Source organism: Oncorhynchus nerka, linkage group LG27 (assembly GCF_034236695.1).
Source record: "Oncorhynchus nerka isolate Pitt River linkage group LG27, Oner_Uvic_2.0, whole genome shotgun sequence".
NCBI classification, from domain to species: Eukaryota; Metazoa; Chordata; class Actinopteri; order Salmoniformes; family Salmonidae; genus Oncorhynchus; species Oncorhynchus nerka.
The window spans coordinates 49,974,358-49,988,091 of NC_088422.1; the positions used below are offsets into that span (position 1 = coordinate 49,974,358).

At 41.9% G+C, this 13,734-nt stretch overlaps 1 pseudogene; it reads left to right on the top strand.

Annotated features, from left to right (window-relative positions):
• The window catches only part of LOC115111933 (tight junction protein ZO-2-like), a 146,042-nt pseudogene that overhangs the window by 19,177 nt on the left and 113,131 nt on the right, over nucleotides 1–13,734 (top strand).

Below are 13,734 nucleotides of genomic sequence, written 5' to 3' on the forward strand. Positions count from 1 at the left end.
AATTTCTGAGGCTGGTAACTCTAATGAACTTATCCTCTGCAGAGGAGGTAACTCTGGGTCTTCCTTTCCTGTGGCGGTCCTCATGAGAGCCAGTTTTATCATAGCGCTTGATGGTATTTGCGACTGGACTTGAAGAAACTTTCAAAGTTATTTTCTGCATTGACTGACCTGCATTGACTGACCTGCATGTCTTAAAGTAATGATGGACTGTCGTTTCTCTTTGCTTATTTGAGCTGTTCTTGCCGTAATATGTACTTGGTATTTCACCAAATAGGCCTATCTTCTGTATATCACCCCTACCTTGTCAAAACACAACTGATTGGCTCAAACAAATTAAGAAGGAAAGAAATTCCACAAATGAACTTTTAACAAGGCACACTTGTTAATTGAAGTGCATTCCAGGTGACTACCTCATGAAGGTGGTTGAGAGACTACCAAGAGTGTGCAAAGCCGTCATCAATGCAAAGGGTGGCTACGTTGAAGAATCTCAAATATAAAATGTATTTTGATTTGTTGAACATGTTTTTGGTTACTCCATGATTCCATGTGTGTTATTTCATCGTTTTGATGTCTACACTATTATTCTACAATGTAAAAAATAAAGAAAAATCCTTGAATGAGTATGAGGTGTGTCCAAACTTTTGACTGATACTGTATATTACTCAGATCAACTCCCCAACTCCTTCTTTATCATCCTACTCCTCTATATAGTATAGGTCTATTATGTTTATATACCATAGCTTGATATAATAGCTCAACTCAACATACTATCCATCAAGCATAATTGTCTCCCTATTTTCAGTTCATAATTCACATCTTTGTGGAAACGCTCTATTCCAAGTCACAGTTATTGATAGAATACCCCCTACTAGGGCATAGATGCCGTGGAGGAGATGTCAGAAGTGGAGCCGGGTGAATATGTGTGTTCCTGTCAGTCTGTGGCAGGGCTTTGGGGCTGAGACGGTTTTTAGGACATGGTCTGAATGGAGAACAGGGCTACTGCCAGCTGAGTGAGGGAGAGAGGGAGGGAGTGAGGGAGGGATAGAGAGTGCATGAGTGAGGGAGAGAGGGAGGCTGCCAGTGCCAGAGAGAGAGAGAGGGAGGGAGATGAAGTGAGTGAGTGAGGGGCATAAATGGACGTGTAGATCTGCTGACTGTTTACTCACTACCGCCTATAGCACTGGACACACACACACCGATACACACACACACATGAATACTTGCACAGGGACACACACAGACAGACTCAGGCATACACGCAAGAACATATTGGATGGATAGAAGATGAAACACACACCTGAGACACACAGATGAGTCACACTTCTAATACCATAGCTTACCTAATACCTGTATAAAACTCAAAAGCACAAGCTGCACCCCAAATGGTCTACTGTTATAGTGATGATTTTCATTCTGATTTTCATTGTGCAGATATTAAGCCTAGGATAAAAACAGTGTCGGTGAGCACTGCAGGGACCAGAAGGTCCCATTTGGAGGAGACAGATAGTGGAGCTCCCCAGAAGGCATGGAGAAGTGTCACACTCAATAGATCTGGAGTGATCTTAACAGGAGAGACTGGTCTGATGCCAAACGCTAGCACACTGCTAACATTACACCAAGCGAACGTTAACATAGGCTTAACGCTAACATAACACCACCAATCTAACGCTAACATAGGCCAAATGCTAACTTAATGCTAATATAATGTTAACATAACACTAACCTAATGCTAACACAACGTAAACACAATGCAAAGCTAACTCTGAGGTAACTTTAAGCCGTTGTGTTTTGCATGGCTGAGCGTCTGATGAAGGTGTAAATAATGGATGTGTCCATATTGAGACAAAACACTAGATGACGAACACTTGATGTTTTGCTGTTGTCGTTAATGGAGGAAGCTCGTCAGGGAGTGTAGGGTTGGACTGTCTGGGGGTTGATATCCTAGACATGTGTTAGCACTTTGCACTGAGAAGACATCAAATCAAGCCCTTCTCAATTCTCTCCCTTGCTTTATCATTAATTCTCTCTTTAGCTCTGTTTCTCTCTCTCTATCTCTCTATCGCTCTCAGTCTTTCTCTCGCATTCTAGCTCTGTTAGTTTTTTTTTCACTCTCTCTGAGAGATGTTGGTGGCTACTTTGAAGAATCTCAAATATAATTTATACACATTTATGGTTACCACATGATTCCATATGTTAATTTCATAGTTTTGACATCTTCACTATTGTTCTACAATGTAGAAAATTGTAAAAATATAGAAAAACCCTTGAATGAGTAGATGTTCGAAAACTTTTGACCGGTAGTAGTATCCCCATAAGAATAGTAAACAAATAAAAATTTGACCAACTGGGTTAAATGCTATTTCTAGGGGGTTTAGGGTTAAGGTTAGAATTAGTGTTATGGTTAGAATTAGGATTAGGAGCTAGGGTTAGCTTTAGGGTTAGGGGTTAGGGTTAAGGTTAGGTTTTGGGGTTAAGGTTAGTGTTAGGTTAGCGTTAGAGTTAGGGGTTAGGGAAAATAGGATTTTGAATGGTACTGAATTGTGTGTCCCCAGAAGGTTAGTTATATAAGACAAAGTGTGTGTGTGTGTGTGTGTTCATAATTCTTACCCCAGCACTCACTGTCTGGCAGCCTTTCTGCTTTTTTGAAAACCTACTGTGCTATCTGAAAACAGCTATAGATGCACAGAGTTTGGCAACTTATGTCTGAGATTCACAATTTCAACAGGTGCCATTTTGACATCAACACTTCCAGACCAGTAACATTCCATCCAGAATGCACACTAGAATGTGGTCCTGTGTAGCTCAGTTGGTGAGAGTATGACGTCAGTATCACCAGGGTTGTGGGTTCGATTCACACTGGAGTCACATTATATAAAATACATCACCTGTCTGTAAGTCGCTTTGGTTTAAAGCATCATCTGCTAAATAGTATAAAATAATATGTCTGTAATGGAAGGTGTGGTGCCAACATGGATGATATAGTTGGGTTAAAGCTGTGTGTGTCAGTCACCTTGAGAATGATTCTCCCTGTAGCATCTCTCTGTGTGCATCTGGCAGTTGTGTAAGAGGCTAGAGCCAGAGGGCACAGACCTTTGTGTGTGTATATATACCCCACACATTTCTGCCCCATGTTTTTACTCAACAAGCTCTCAAAGTCTCACTGTAGAATCAGACATCCAAACCCTTGTCCATAAATGTCAGATTTATTTGGAATTAATTCCAAATGGTTAAGTTCATGAAAATTCAGGATGGTTAAGTTCATGATTAAGGTTTGGGATTAGGGTTCAAACAAATAATAATAATAAATTAGATCCTACAACTGGGATTGAACACGTTACCTTCAGAGCCAGAGCTCGCGGCTTATGTCCAGCTGCCATCCATAACGCCCTAGCAAAACCCAAGCCTACTTGATGGTAATAGCGCTCACCGTTGCCTCTAGTTGCATCTCCTGAAGTCCTGTTTCCCTAATAATAATTTGGTGGTTGCTTATATTTGTTCTATTTTAGACATGTGCAAATTAATTGGGAATGTGTTTTTTGCATATCCCACACCCACTGAGACACCCTCGGCAGTAGGGTCATTGCTAGCCCTTATGAACAGCGACCATGGAGCAATTAGGGTTAAGTGCCTTGCTCTACAGATTTTTCACCTTGTCAGTTTGGGGATTCGAACTAGCAACTTTTCTGTTTTCTATTACTAAAACCAATGTTCTAAGCACTAGGCTACCTGCCGCCCTGAAAGGCTGTCTAATTTTGCAATGGAGGTTGAACAACCTGGCTGGTTTTGACACATTTTCAAAAGCAAAGCACTCAGTACACTTACACACACTGTACCTCTCTCTCTCACACACACACACACACCCGGCACACACTGTCTATATATCACACACACAGCAAGGTGAAAATTAATTGTGATACCGACATACTGTACACTTTATCACTAGAGAAATGAGTGTGGGTCACCTCTTTCTCTCTCTTTCTCTCTTTTTCTTCCTCTCCCTTCCTGTCTTCCTGTTGTCCTCTCTTTCTCATCTATCCATCTCCTTCCTTTTCTCTCCCTCTCTCCCCTGTGTCGTTAATATTACCATGTTAATGAACAACTGTCATAACCCGCAACGCTGCACATGTTAGCTCACAAATAATTAAAAGATCATTATGGCTCAATAGACAAAGTCATACTCTGGAATCAGACTCATTAGTTGACATTCATACCAACCATGACATCAATTAACATGACAATCCTCCCCCCTCTACCCTCCCTCTCTCTCGTCCATCTTCTCTAGCTCATTCTCATCTCCCTCTCTCTCTCTCTCTCGGTCTCTCAATCTCTCTCTCTTCCCACCTCTCTTATGTTCTCCTAGTCGCACCTCTGAGTCCCTGCCTTCATCTCTCTCTCTCTTTCTCTCTCTCTCTCTCTCTCTCTCTCTCTCTCTGTCTATATGTGTGTGTGAGAGAGTGTGTGTGTGCTGCAGTAGCAGTGTTAATTAGCGTGGAGCAGATGGAGAAGGTGACAGGGTGCACAGTACCTACAGCTACACCACTACACACAGCCAGCCACGCCCAGCCAGCATTAAACAGCACAGCACACTACTGGCTGGCTGCACGTGACTTCACACGCACTCTTGCTTATGTAACTAAATACAGTACTCTCACTGTACAGAGTTTCAAAGTAGTTAACCCTAGTGTCCCTTTTAGATAAGAACAATGGTGGAAAACAACAGAGTTGCAGGTACTGTACCTTCAGTACAGTATAGCATAGTTCAATATAGTACAGTATAGGACGCCTCTCTTCATCACACCTCTTCCTCCACGCTTTCCCATAAAATAGTGTACATAGCGACTGAGGCCAGACAGACTGCCAGCAGAGAAAGATAGGAGTGGTAAAGTCAGTGAAGTTGGGCCAGGGTTGGACCAGGCTTCATATTCATGAGGTCTCTCTCTCTGGTTCTCTCATGTTGTCTTTCTCACATTATATCTCATTCTCTTGTGTTCTATCTCTTACTTTTTCTCTCTCTCTCTCTCTCTCTCTGGCTCTCTGTCTGTGTCCAGGCGCAGTGCAGTACAGCCCCATACCTATCTTTAGTGTCTCGCTCTCGCTTCCTCAGCAGGTTGTTCCTGCTCACACACACACAGTTGACCTTGGCAGATAGGAACGGGCGTTCTAGAGGTACTAGAGGTATAAAGCTGCCCTTAACTACAGATCTAGGATCATATTTCCCCACACCTGACCTTAACCGTTAAAATATCTGACCCTCTATCAGTGGTAAGGGGTTATTTCTATCTAGTCTCCCTCTCTCTCTCTCTTAAGGTACTTCCTCAAGGTGCCCCAAATTGATCACTTTTGTGAGTGTTTTAATATATGTATTTTTTTTACAAGTGTTGGCAAGCCCTAAATGTCAGAGGAATGGTTGGTCATGTAATGAGGTTCCTGCAGTAACATAAACTACGAGCGTTAAAGATTGAGAATACTTGTATTTTCCTTCTGAGGCTTTTGGAGTTTATTGCTATAGGGTGTCCTAGTGAATAACGCACTCACACATACTCTTATCATATCAACTCTTACATGTCACAAATAGGGCCTACCTCCTCAATAGTAGAGGATTGAGCATCAGACCTTGGCTTAAATATTACTTAAAATCACTATACAGTGCATTCGGAAAGTATTCAGACCCCTTGACTTTTTCCACATTTTCTTACATTACAGCCTTATTCTAAAATGGATTAAATAAAATGTTCCTCATCAATCTACACACAATAACCCATAATGACAAAGCGAAAAAGCTTTTTAAAATGTAAAAAACAGAAATACCTTATTTAGTATTCAGATCCTTTGCAATGAGACTCGGAATTTAGCTCAGGTGCATCCATTGATAATTCTTGAAATGTTTCTACAACTTGATTGCAGTCCACCTGTGGTAAATTCAATTGTTTTGACATGTTTTGGAAAGACAAACACCTTCCAATAAGACAATGACCCTGAGCACACAGCCAAGACAATGCAGGAGTGGCTTCGGGACAAGTCTCTGAATGTGATTGAGTGGCCCAGCCAGAGCCCGGACTTCAATCTGATCGAACATCTCTGGAGAGACCTAAAAATAGCTGTGCAGTGACGCTCCCCATCCAACCTGACAGAGCTTGAGAGGATCTGCAGAGAAAGAATGGGAGAAACTCCCCAAATACAGGTGTTCCACACTTGTAGCATCATATCCAAGAAGACTCTAGGCTGTAATCGCTGCCAATGGTGCTTCAACAAAGTATTGAGTAAAGGGTCTGAATAGTTATGTAAATGTCATATTTCATTTTTTTTTTTTTTTATTTGCAAAAAAATTCCAAAACCTGTTTTTGCTTTTTCATTATGGGTTATTGTGTGTAGATTGAGGACAATTTTAGAATAAGTTTGCAACGTTTTGTAAATTCAAGGGGTCTGAATACTTTCTGAAATAAATCACTGTATATACTGTACCAGTCAAAAGTTTGGACACCACTACTCATTCCAGGGTTTTTCTTTATTCTTACTATTTTCTACATTGTAGAATAACACATATGGAATCATGTAGTAACCAAAAAAGTGTTAAATCCAAATATATTTGGGTCTTGATGACAGCGTTGCACACTCTTGGCCTTATCTCAACCAGCTTCATGAGGTAGTCACCTGGAATGCATTTGAATTAACACGTGTGCATTGTTTATTTAAAGTTAGAGGTGGTATTCAGAAGATAGTCCTATTTGGTAAAATACCAAGTTCATATTATGGCAAGAACAGCTCAAATAAGCAAAGAGAAATGATAGTACATCATTACTTATAGACATGGGGGAAAAAAATTAAAATGTTGTTGCAAAAACCATCAAGCACTATGATGAAACTGGCTCTCATGAGGACCTCTTCTGCAGAGGATAAGTTTATTAGAGTTACCAGCCTCAGAAATTGCAAATAAACAAATGCTTCACAGAGTTCAAGTAACAGACACATCTCAACATCAACTGCGTGAATCAGGCCTTTGTGGTTGAATTGCTGCAAAGAAACCAATAACACCAATAAAAAGAAGAGACTTGCTTGTGCCAAGAAACACGAGTAATGGGCATTAGACCAGTAGGCAGAGTTGCAAAGAAAAAGCCATATCTCAGACTGGCCAATAAAAAGAAAAGATTAAGATGGGCAAAAGAACACAGACACTGGACAGAGGAACTCTGCCTAGAAGGCCAGTGTCCCGGAGTCGCCTCTTCTCTGTTGATATTGAGACTGGTGTTTTGCGGGAACTGTTTAATAAAGCTGCCAGTTGAGGACTTGTGAGGCATCTCTTTTTCAAACTAGACATTCTAATGTACTTGTCCTCTTGCTCAGTTGTGCACCGGGACCTCCCACTCCTCTTTCTATTCTGGTTAGAGCCAGTTTGCTCTGTTCTGTTAAGGGAGTAGTACACAGCATTGTACGAGATCTTCAGTTTCTTGGCAATTTCTCGCATGGAATCGCCTTCATTTTACAGAACAAGAATAGACTGACGAGTTTCAGAAGAAAGTTATTTGTTTCTGGCCATTTTGCGCCTATAATCAAACCCACAGATGCTGATTCTCCAGATACTCAACTAGTCTAAAGAAGGACAGTTTTATTGCTTCTTTAACAGTTTTCAGCTGTGCTAACATAATTGCAAAATAGTTTTCTAAAATGATCAACTTGGATTAGCCAACACAACGTGCCATTGGAACACAGGAGTGATGGTTGATGATAATGGGCCTCTGTACGCCTATGTAGATATTCCATTAAAAATCAGCCGTTTCCAGCTACAATAGGCATTTACAATATTAACAATGTCTACACTGTATTTCTGATCAATTTGGTGTTATTTCAATGGGCAATTGTTTTTTTTCTTTCTTTCATAAACAAGGACATTTTTAAGTGACCACACACTTTTGCTAACTTACAAGCCCCTAACCAAGAATGCAGTTGTTTTCTTTCCTTTTTTTCCCCTTCCTTTTTTCCCAGTATTTTCAACCCCCCCCCCCCCCCCCAACACACCGTCCTGATCCTACTAATCAACTCATCATCCAAACCTTTGATGAGTTGAATCAGGGCAAAAACAGAAATGTGCATCCCTTTGGTTCCTTAGGACCAGGATTAAGAAACATGGCCTGTTCGTCATATTAAAGTAATGCATATGAAGTGTTTCTCAGTAATAGAATCATGTGAAGGGATTAGCCATATGCCTATGCCATGCTATGGGCTACGATACGAACATTACCTCTCATAACCTCTCACATTTGTTGTCTAAGTTTAGTACTGAAGTGTGTTTGTGTGGTTGTTTTGTTGTTTCACTTCATTAACATTAAGACAATGTGTTCGGTTTCAGCATGGATTACTTTTTCACATCTCCTTCTCTCTCTCTCCTTCTTTCTCTCTGTCTCCCTATCTCTGGTGATACATAGATGTCAGGGTTTATGTGTCAGTGCAGATGAAGCTGTTACTTTACCCCTTGGGGATTATGTGTTTGTGTCTGAGTGTGTGTGTGCTTTGTGTGTGTGTGTGTTCGTCTGTTTTGAGGTGTCCTTCCTACTGTGTGTCACTCTGAGAGGGATGGCTGCTCTCTGATACGACCGCCTCAGAATCCCACTCTGACATTGGCCCGCCCACACACCACAGTAACATTTTTGGCACGTGGCAAAAAATATACACACACACACAAATACAAGAGACTGTGCACATATACACACAAACATGGTTTTGTATATACTAACTGGCTGACGTCAGTGACTGGCTGGCATCCTTAGTGATTTATTTATTTGTCAATGTTTAGAACAATTGGCTGTGTATTAGTTTGTGTATGTGGGAACATGTTTTTGTATCTACAGTGCCTTGCGAAAGTTTTGAGACGTCTTGGATTTCTTCAAATGTTTGTGTGTTACAAAGTGGGATTAAAATGTATTTAAAAAAACGATCTACACAAAATACTCCATAAATTCAAAATGGAAGAGAAATGCATTGGTTTTTTTAGATTAATAAAAATGGAATAACTCAAATATAGTAGTTGCATAAGTATTCAGCTCCCTGAGTCAATACATGTTAGAAACACCTTCGGCATTGATTAGAGTCTTCTTGGGTAAGTCTATAAGAGCTTTGCACACCCATTATTCTTTAAAAATTTCTTTAAGCTCTGTCAAGATGTTGGAGATCATGGCTAGACAGCAATTTTCAAGTCTCGCTGTCACGTCCGTCGTTAAAGGAAGACCAAGGTGCAGCGTTGTGAACGTACATTTTATTTTGTAAAATGTCGCCAACAAGAAATAACAAAAACGACCGTGACAGAACTTCCCACCACCAAAGGACCAAGCAACGTGGTCAGGAGGAGAGGACACGACGGAAACCTGAGAGGCAGATGGGGGGCAGATGACGTGGGCGTAAGTGCTGAAGGGTGAGTCCGAGACCGAGGAGGAATTCTTGGACCGTTTGAATGAGGAGTGGTTGGCAGTGGAGAGGGACAAAATAGTTTGGAGGGGTTGGAGTCTGGAGCAAGACAGTCGCTTTGAGGAGCCCTTCAGGCACCATGCTTTGCGGTTACACGTACTGTGTCGCCGGTATGCATCCACAGCCCAGTGCGTCCTGTGCCAGTGCCCCTCAGTTGTCGGGCTAGGGTGAGCATCCAGCCAGGATGGGTTGTGCCAGCTCTGCACTCCAGACCTCCGGTGCGTTTCCACGGCCCATTATATCCTGTGCCAGCTTCACGCACCCGGTCTCCTGTACGTCTGCCCAGCCCGGTAAGCCCTGTGCCAGCTCTACGCACTAGGCCTCCAGTGCGTCTCCCCAGCCCGGTACGCCCTGTACCTGCTCCCAGAGCCAGGCCTCTTGTGTGTCCCTCCAGTCCGAAGCCTCCAGTGATGATCCATGCGAAGAAGCCTCCAGTGTTGATCCATGGCACAAAGCCTCCAGTGATGATCCATGGCACGAAGCCTGCAGTGATGATCCATGGCACGAAGCCTGCAGTGATGATCCATGGCAAGAAGCCTCCAGTGATGATCCATGGCACGAAGCCTCCAGTGATGATCCATGGCACGAAGCCTCCAACAACGGCCTCCAGTCCGGAGCCTCCAGCGACGGTCTCCAGTCCGGGGCCCGCAGCGAGGGTGCCCAGTCCGGGGCCCACAACAAGGGTGCTCAGTCCGGGGTCAGCGGCGAGGGTACCCACACCAGACGGTACTGTCATGCCCTGACCTTAGAGAGACGTTTTATTTCTCTATTTGGTTAGGTCGGGGTGTGATGCGGGGTGGGTATTCTATGTTTTGTTTTCTATGTTTCTTTATTTCTATGTTTTGGTCCGGGTATGGTTCTCAATCAGTGACAGCTGTCTATCGTTGTCTCTGATTGGGAATCATACTTAGGTAGCCCTTTTTCCCTCCTTCGGTGTGGGTAGTTGACTTTTGTTAGTGGCAAGCCCTGTAAGCTTCATGGTTGTTTTCGTCATTTGTTTTGTTGGCGTCATTTTTCTAAAATAAAATGAATATTTACGCTCACCACGCTGCACTTTGGTCCACTTCTTTTGACGGCCGTGACACTTGCCATAGATTTTCAAGCAGATTTAAGTCAAAACGGTAACTTGGCCAGTCAGTCTTCTTGGTAAGCAACTCCAGTGTAGATTTGGCCTTGTGTTGTAGATGTATTTTGTATTCTGTATATTTGTATTCTTCTTTTCACTCTGTTATTTAGGTCATTATTGTGGAGTCACTACAATGTTGTTGATCCATCCTCAATTTTATCCCATCACAGCCATTGAACTCTGTAGCTGTTTTAAAATCCCCATTGGCCTCATGGTTACATCCCTGAGCAGTTTCGTTCTGGTCCTGCAGCTGAATTCAGAAGGATGACTGTATCTTTGATGTGTCTGGGTGGTGTAATACCTCATCCAGGGCATACGTATTAACTTGACATTGCTTAAAGATACATTCAATCTCTGATTTGTTACTTCTACCAATCACTGCCCTTCTTTATGAGGCTTTCGAAAAGCTCCCTGGTATTTGTTGTTTAATCTGTGCTTTAAATTCAATACTTGACTGAGTGGCCAGATGTTGTATGTACTGTACGGGGGACAGAGGAAGGGTTAGTCATTTAAAAATCATGTCAACCTCTGTTATCCATCTAACTTATTATATTATTTGTTAAGCCAAATTTTACTCCTGAGCTAGTTTAGGCTTGCCGAAACAAAGGGGCTAAATACTTATGCGACGACTATACATACACTGTACATTACGACCACATGCTCTTTCCATGACATAGACTGACCAGGTAAATTGAGGTGAAAGCTATGGTCCCTTATTGATGTCACTTGTTAAATCTACTTCAATCAGTGTAGATGAAGGGGAGGAGACAGGTAAAATAAGGACTTTTAAAACTTGAGGCAAATAAGATGGGGATTGTGTATGTGTGCTATTCAGAGCGTGAAGTCACAAGATTTAAGTGTCTTTGAACGTGGTATGGTAGTAGGTGCCAGGTGCACCAAACTGCAACACTGCTGGGTTTTTCACACTCAACAATTTGACACATCTGTTGGTAGCATTGGAGTCAACATCAAATCAAATTGTATTAGACCTTACAGTGAAATGCTTACTTTCGAGCCCCTAACCAACAATGCAGTTTTAAAAAATACGGATAAGAATAAGGAATAAAAGTAACAAGTATTTAAAGAGCAGCAGTAAAATAACAATAGTGAGACTATATACAGTGGGGTACCGGTACAGAGTCAATGTGCAGGGGCACCGGTTAGTTGAGGTAATATGTAGGTAGAGTTATTAAAGTGACTATGCATAGATGATAACAACAGAGAGTAGCAGCGGTGTAAAAGAGAGGGAGGTGTGTGTGGGGGGGGGGCAAGTTGATGGTTTAAAACAGAAAAACAACTCCACGGTTAAGTTTAGCCATTTGTTAAGACTAGCCTTGCTAATTCGTTGTGGATGGATGGTGCAGTGGTCTCTAAGCTGCACACTCCTATTTTATAGACCCTAGTTCAGTCCCAGCTCCGGGTAGAATTTTTTTTTGCCCCTAGTGGACGGTTTTGACAGAGTCTCCCGACATCCTGAGGACCTTCAAAAACGTCGAATTTTGGCTTGAATCTGGAGTGATCTCCCTGCTGTCACTGCAGTGTACGTGTGTGTGTGTGTGTGGCGGGGGACGGGGGCAGCGCTCCCAGGAGGGAAGCTTGTTATGTTGAGGATTGATCGCTAGGTCGCTGTGGTCTCACTAAAGACTCTCTGGATGGTTGGGCTCTGGTCAGCTCTGAGTCACCGCTCACTATAAACTGCCATCCCTCATGTGTCACACACACACTCTTGCACATACACAAACACAAACACACAGACACACACTCCCTGTAAGGGCATGCAGAATCTGCGGTCACACCTCTGAAAGGGATCTACAGCTCTGTGATGTGATCTTTTTATCTGTAGCAACTGTGACTTTCAGGATTAAGCTTTCTCCATAGGATTCACAGAATACTTAGAAATACTCCTCTCAATCAACGCCATTTGACGCTTTGATTCGCTATGTTGGTAATATACATTGTGGATACGATTTATCTGACCTCATTACCAGTCCAGTGATGCGTTTTTGATTTACTCATAACGAGATAACGATTTTGGGTCCTCGGGTCCTCTTAACGTAGAGGAGATTATATTGCTTGATATTAGATTTGGTTTAAGATGGCAGTTATATTGAATGTTTTAATTGATTCAGTGTTTACTGTATATCTTTGGAATGGTTCACTTGTTTATGAATTCTTTTTCATAGCCTTATTGTCTCACATCACATAGACAGTTTGACAGATATACTGTAATATAGTGGGTGTATCCATTAGACAGAAAGATAGAAAGAGTGTGTGCGTGTGTGTGTATAATGTGTGTGCCTGCGTGTTCAGAGTACAGTGATGGTGTAAGTGCGTGTGTGTATGCTTTTGTGTGTGTGCTAACCAAAGTGTTTTATTATAGTCAGCAGAACGCACCAGGCTTGTTCCAAACCAACCAACCGTGGGACAGCTTTTACGGGACTGGCGACACCCGCTCCTACTACCTCCACGACGTACGCCATATTTCTGACTCCCGCCGCCTGTCTGTTCGCCGTCGAACTATACCCTGTTTAGCAAGTCCCTGGAAGGAGGTATTTTACCAACTCACTTCACTTACTTTATCCTATTTTACCATCTTACTTCACTTACTTTATCCTATTTTACCATCTTACTTCACTTACTTTATCCTATTTTACCATCTTACTTCACTTACTTTATCCTATTTTACGAACTCACTTCACTTACTTTATCCTATTTTACCATCTTACTTAACTTACTTTATCCTATTTTACCATCTTTATTAACTTACTTTATCCTATTTTACCATCTTACTATTTACGGGTCAATTGCAACCAACAGGCAGAACTTCACGCCAGCTCAGTTCAGCTGTACGGGATGTTTGTCAAATAGTTCAATCTGTGCTTAGTTTGCTCAAATAAAAGATTTGATTTATACCGAAGATAATACTCCCAAGAGGGCGAATTGGTCTTGAAATATATTTGCAGCAACCAGGACTAAAAGTTAAAACCGCAATTAGCTTTAGGGAGTAAAATGGTGGCCAATATTGGTTGCAATTGACCCTTCACTTACGTAATCTTAGCATCTCTCTTTTCTTAATTTATTTATCGTTTTAGTTACCCGTATTGATTTATGTACGTATTTCATGTTTTTAATTTAATTGTCCCCATTTTATT